This window comes from Drosophila kikkawai, unplaced genomic scaffold, assembly GCF_030179895.1.
Source record: "Drosophila kikkawai strain 14028-0561.14 unplaced genomic scaffold, DkikHiC1v2 scaffold_313, whole genome shotgun sequence".
NCBI lineage: Eukaryota > Metazoa > Arthropoda > Insecta > Diptera > Drosophilidae > Drosophila > Drosophila kikkawai.
This window is the reverse complement of record NW_027222661.1, coordinates 33,559-39,956: the sequence shown is the minus strand read 5'-3', so window position 1 is coordinate 39,956 and position 6,398 is coordinate 33,559. Positions and strand designations below refer to the sequence as shown.

The 6,398-nt window shown below is 35.5% G+C and overlaps 1 long non-coding RNA gene across 1 annotated transcript; it reads right to left on the bottom strand.

The window, feature by feature from the left end:
* Positions 1–4,797: 4,797 nt before the first annotated feature.
* On the bottom strand, positions 4,798–5,304 carry LOC138929544 (uncharacterized). Its single transcript, XR_011445811.1, has 3 exons — positions 5,200–5,304; positions 5,048–5,130; positions 4,798–4,983 (listed from the first exon to the last, which is right to left on the bottom strand). It is a non-coding gene; the product is annotated as an uncharacterized lncRNA (long non-coding RNA).
* Between the last annotated feature and the right edge of the window lie 1,094 nt (positions 5,305–6,398).

The window sequence follows — 6,398 nt, the reverse complement described above, 5'->3', positions numbered from 1 at the left end:
AAAAATCCGGAATCCAAAATCCAAAATCCAATAAAATCCGGAAATCCAAAAATCCACAAATCTGGCTCTGTAGGACCAAAATGTCGGCTCGAGGGGGGGGAAATTCAATTTCCAATATTTCCAGATAGGCACAAAGGTTAATATAGAACACTCCCGCGCCGCAGTCAACGAAACCACCGTAGAAATCACCGAAATCGCGAGAAAATCACCACCAACGAAAAGAAGTAGTAGGCCGGGGGGGCGTGGTAATTTCAATGTATAAATTGGACAGCTTTATTGGAGTTCTAGTTAGGAATTAAATAATGTACAAATTGGAGTCGTAGATCAAACTAGCTAGGAGAGCGGGAGCGGCCGCTCAGCGATGCGACGATCGGCCAGAGCCGAAGCATCCGCTAGAAGAGCGGGAGCGAGAGAGCGAGCTGAGGAGCTTTGAAGAAGCGGGAGCGCTTCGGAGTCGCGGGGGGCGGGAACATAAGCTCCTGACCTGAACAATTCTATTTTGTTTCGTTTAAAACAATGATAATGGTAAGGTGGTGCCTAATTATGATGCTATAAAATTATTAATTATGAAAATATAACTATGTCCATTTAATTGTTTTTATTTATTTATTTTTTTTTTTTGTTTTTGTTTCTTTTTGGGCCTACATAATTTTCTTTATTGTTATTCTATTTTTTTGTTTAGCTTCAACAACCTACATCGCACAATTACAATAAAACAGTTTCTATTGCTGAAAAAAGAAAATATGTATATGCAAAATAACAAAATAATTAGTTTTTAATTTTCTCAGTGTAGCGCATGTTTTGGCTTTACATTTAAATGCTTTAAATTTACGAGGATAACATGAATCAGAATAAAAAAGAGGAATTGGAAAAATAACAAAAATCAATCGATGCTGATAAGCATTAATGCCGGTAATCAGCCTTTACACTGGGCGACATAAGTTGTTGTCTGTTTTCACTCACCCACTTTGTTGTTCTCGAAGAAGGCCTTCTTGTCGATGCTGTTTTGGAGTGTATTAGGGGAAAATTAAAATTTAAAAATATAGCCGCATGATTTTTTAGTTACGTTTTCATATTTGATATTAATTATACAGCTACATATTATTTATTTTATTTTACTGTGTTTAGTTACGTTTTAATTTGTTTTTTGTATTCTTACTGGCAACGAAACTTTTTATTGCACTGTACGATTTTAGTTGGATTTGCTAAGCTCACGCTCTTGTTTTTTTTTTTTTCCTAGCATATTGCCTGCTCATATGCATCACCATCACCATCACTGTCATGGTTTTTATTTTAACACCTTTTACATGCCTATTTTAAATTTATTTCTTATCCGATTTGGGTCACTTCAATAATAATTCATTTCATAATTTGGCAATAATGATGATGTTTCGAGAGGGTTTAACTCTATTGGTATTTAATAAAAAAAAAAGATTTATATATATGTATTTACACCAAGAGTATGCATATGCATACCATTTGCGGACCTATAACTTCGAAGTGTACCTGGGCTTGCATGTTCAGCTACTTGTCCGGGTGGCGGTGCTAGGCTCCCACTTCCTGACATAGATGACAAAACCCGAGTCACTGTTTCTCGAACGATAGATTCTATCTCCGCTCGCGGTACACTATTGGCTACTGGCGGATTATTCTGTCTTCTTTGCCTTGGAGGGCGACCTCGTCTAACTGGTGCGTTGGCGACTTGATCTGATCTTGCCCTAACTTCTTGATTCGTAGGCGTACTTCCTGGTGGATGTTGGTTTTCTGAATTTGATAAATTTGACTGGTCATGAACTCTGACCAGAACCTCGGCTTCCTATGGCTACCTACAACTACTTTCCAATCTTTTGGCTGTACTGCTTTTAAGCAGCAAGGACACTCTTTATGTACTGGTACATGTGTTTCCAAACATTGCTTATGAAAAATGTGATTACAATGCGTTATAACACAAGGTTGTGTGTTTAGCATAATTTCTTCGCAAATAAGACAGATATTTGCTGCCGAATCTGCTTGATGCTGAGTTTTTCCTGACTCAAAGCTGTGTTCAAGTGGCATACTTAACAATTTTTTTTTCTTATGGCGTTTTCAGGGAGACATAAACAAAAGATGCATACTTCTGGGCTTTCTACTAATTCTGTGCTTTATGAATTTATTTAAATTGGGCTATTGCAATTAGTAAATGTAATTCTTGTGCATGACCTCCATTATCTACTTTACTGTACAGTTTTCTACGGACAATAAAACACATATGCATTTATATTGTATTCCAGTAGCTTACCTCTAGTTCGTTTTCCAACAATGATCACACAATAGAACACATTGGATCAAGACTTTCTCTTACTTTACTCAAGTTGTTAATTATTCTGATAGCAAGCTACCTGTAATCTCGGTCGAAAATTTCCGAATACTCAAAAACTCGATTTCCAAAGATGTATAACAAAATCAATCAGTTTTCTTGACTACTTTCATAATGGTAATAAAAATCTCATCAAAGACAAAGAGCTTTCAGATTATGACTGTTGTAACAACCCGATACTGTTCTCACAAATTACAAAGGCTAAAGCGAAAAACGATTTCGTTTCAGCTCTGTCACTCGTTAGATCATACGTTGATGTTATTTGGTTGCAAGCTATTTTATTCCAAAGAATTTTCTTTTTCAGAATTAAATTTCTACGGTCGATGCCTATCAGCACTCGCTAATAATGGATCGCTTTCCAATAGTCTATTTAAAACTTACTAAAGCTTGATTTACAACTTTCAATAATCAGGGGTTAGTACCTATACAAAACAAACATTTAAGCACCTGCCTTTTAGCATTAGCGACTGCACGGTAAATCGAAGGGCTGATCGCACCTGCCTGCTGGGCCAAAATATATGTACCGTAAACGTACTTGCCCCACACGTTGGGCGCCAAAAATCTATGTGACGTAATTTCGCCGTTGAAAGGGGAAAACATAAACAGGGTATCGTTGTTCTCGATCATACCTCCGAGTGTTAACCACATTCAGGCTTGTCGACCCTTAACCAGCAGCTGAGCGGGACCCATTGATTCCTAGCTCTAGCGGGAGATGTGGGGGGGGTTTTTGCTGCGGATAAGGATTGTTACGTCAAAGGTTTTTATTATAGAGTCCCTCCTGAATCTACACAATGAGACGATCCTCATTCGAAACCAACACACAAAACAATTGTCTCATAATTAGTAATATATGAAACAAGGCAAAACTAAACTGCGAGAAAAAAATTGAGAAACGAGAAAGCACGAATTAATATTTGAGCCTGCAGGGGTGGCCTTAGCTGTTGTTCGCCACACCCTATATCTTTACCCTCCCAACCATGGTCCTTCTTGTAATCGTTAGCGACAGACCCCAAAAGTATTTACGTATACATCAGTTTGTTAGTCTCCCATGCCATAAGTAAGAAAACTTAAAAATTCATCATCATTATAATAATTTTTAATAATCAAACAAAAATTCCTTTTCCATATTTTTCAGTGTACATATCTCCAATTAACAAGAATAAACGAAGTCCTAATATAATTATTTTTCTTCATACATGTCTGCTAGATTTCAATGACTAATTTATTTATTTATTAATTATTAAACCCTATCATTACATAGCCTATTTTATTTACTTATGTTAATATAATTATTTATTTAATCATTTGAATTTTTTCCAGTGTCATTTTTAATTCTATTTTGTTTCGTTTAAAACAATGATAATGGTAAGGTGGTGCCTAATTATGATGCTATAAAATTATTAATTATGAAAATATAACTATGTCCATTTAATTGTTTTTATTTATTTATTTTTTTTTTGTTTTTGTTTCTTTTAGAATAACAATAAAGAAAATTATGTAGGCCCAATTTTTTTGTTTAGCTTCAACAACCTACATCGCACAATTACAATAAAACAGTTTCTATTGCTGAAAAAAGAAAATATGTATATGCAAAATAACAAAATAATTAGTTTTTAATTTTCTCAGTGTAGCGCATGTTTTGGCTTTACATTTAAATGCTTTAAATTTACGAGGATAACATGAATCAGAATAAAAAAGAGGAATTGGAAAAATAACAAAAATCAATCGATGCTGATAAGCATTAATGCCGGTAATCAGCCTTTACACTGGGCGACATAAGTTGTTGTCTGTTTTCACTCACCCACTTTGTTGTTCTCGAAGAAGGCCTTCTTGTCGATGCTGTTTTGGAGTGTATTAGGGGAAAATTAAAATTTAAAAATATAGCCGCATGATTTTTTAGTTACGTTTTCATATTTGATATTAATTATACAGCTACATATTATTTATTTTATTTTACTGTGTTTAGTTACGTTTTAATTTGTTTTTTGTATTCTTACTGGCAACGAAACTTTTTATTGCACTGTACGATTTTAGTTGGATTTGCTAAGCTCACGCTCTTGTTTTTTTTTTCCTAGCATATTGCCTGCTCATATGCATCACCATCACCATCACTGTCATGGTTTTTATTTTAACACCTTTTACATGCCTATTTTAAATTTTATTTCTTATCCGATTTGGGGCACTTCAATAATAATTCATTTCATAATTTGGCAATAATGATGATGTTTCGAGAGGGTTTAACTCTATTGGTATTTAATAAAAAAAAAGATTTATATATATGTATTTACACTATTCTGCATGTTTTTTTTTTCTGTTTTGAGGTCGGGTTTTTTCTTAAGATTTTACATTTTTACTAGTCGTGTATTTAATGAGTTGTTTTAACCCATTTCCTCGTCTTCGTTAACTTTTAATTTGTCACTAGATTTTAAGGGTTTTTAATTTTAATTTTTTTTAAATCTGCACTGTGTTTCACACGTTTATTTTTGGGTCACTTTTTGTGGGTTTTTCTCTGCTCCAAGCTGCTGCGAACTCCAAATAAATTTTCCCCAGCAGAGATAGCTGTTCCAGCCGCCTGTTTTTGGCCGGCGCTGAATAGCGTAACCAATCTGCTCTGCTGCCTCGTTTATCTACAGGAATTAAAATAATTAATGTTGTGCAAACGAGCCCAGGAATATTTTTAGAAATATTTACCCAGTGCTTCCTTTTCTTGTATTTTTTTCTGCTCAATCGACCTAGCGATTTCTCGCCGTGTAGTCGAAGAAAATAAGCGTGACCTACACGTGCAAAGAAAATATTATTATATGTCGATCGGCTTGGACATTTTTTTTATAAAAAATATTTACCTTGCCGACACGGCAATCTTTGGCAGCCGGTAGATTGGCGTTTGTTGATGGCCTTTTTCAACCGATGCCGAAATAGCAGTGGGATTAGGGTCCGGAGCACATGTGCATATGCTCGCTCGTATATTTTCCCTGCTGGGTTCGGGACCAACTTCTCAGCTTGACGACTCCAATAGAAAAGATCGAAGCCAGAAGCTGGAGACCCAAAGAACCCTTCACCGATTTGCACTTCGGTATTCACCAGCTGGTGGTTTCAACTGTCATTTTTAAGACGTTGCCAGATAAGAGGTCGATACTAATTATCGCTACTATTTTTAGGCGCGGATCATTTTAATTTCCAAAAAAATACTAAAAAGTTTTTATATGGGTCCATTACAGTATGCAAATGTATTAGCCTTCTGAAAACTAATATTTTTTTTTTTTTTTTGGGTTTTTTTTTTTTTTTGGCTTTGCTTTTATTTATTGAATCTTCTCATTTATGAGACTAACAATAAGTGTATCAAATCTTACAATACTACCTAACTAGCAGTCATGAGACTGGTACAGAGTAAATGGCCCTGAATAATTATGGCTGGGTTGGATGGTCGTTACGTAGTAGGCGGCTTCTTCTGGAAACTTTTATCAAGTCCCTTGCTAAAGGATTTGGATGGGTGGAGAGTTTTTCCTTGTAGGACGCTTTTTGTTTTTCTATTTCGTTCTTGACTGCAGGAATGCCGAGATCCCTGTGGATGTTTTCGTTGCGAATATACCATGGTGCCCCAGTGATAGTTCTCAGGATTTTTGATTGGGCGCGCTGTATGATGTCTAGATTGGTACTGCACGCGTTCCCCCAGAGCTGGGAGCCATACATCCATATTGGCTTTAGTGTGGAGTTGTAGAGCAGGACCTTGTAGTCCAGACACAGGGGCGATCGGGATATATAAGTACAAATTCTGCCGTGGATACATGCATTATTAGCTGAGTTGTAAACTTTTTGTTTTCAAAATTACACTCAATTGTAATTGCAAATGTATTAGCCGTGTAAAAACTATTATAAATACACATTCTGAAGTGGATACAGACATTATTAGCTGAGTTATGAACTTTTTGTTTACAATTTACAATTGAGTGTGCAAATGTATAATGTAATGGACCCATATAAAAACTTTTTAGTATTTTTTTAAATTAAAATGATACGCGCCTAAGAATAGTAGCGATAATTA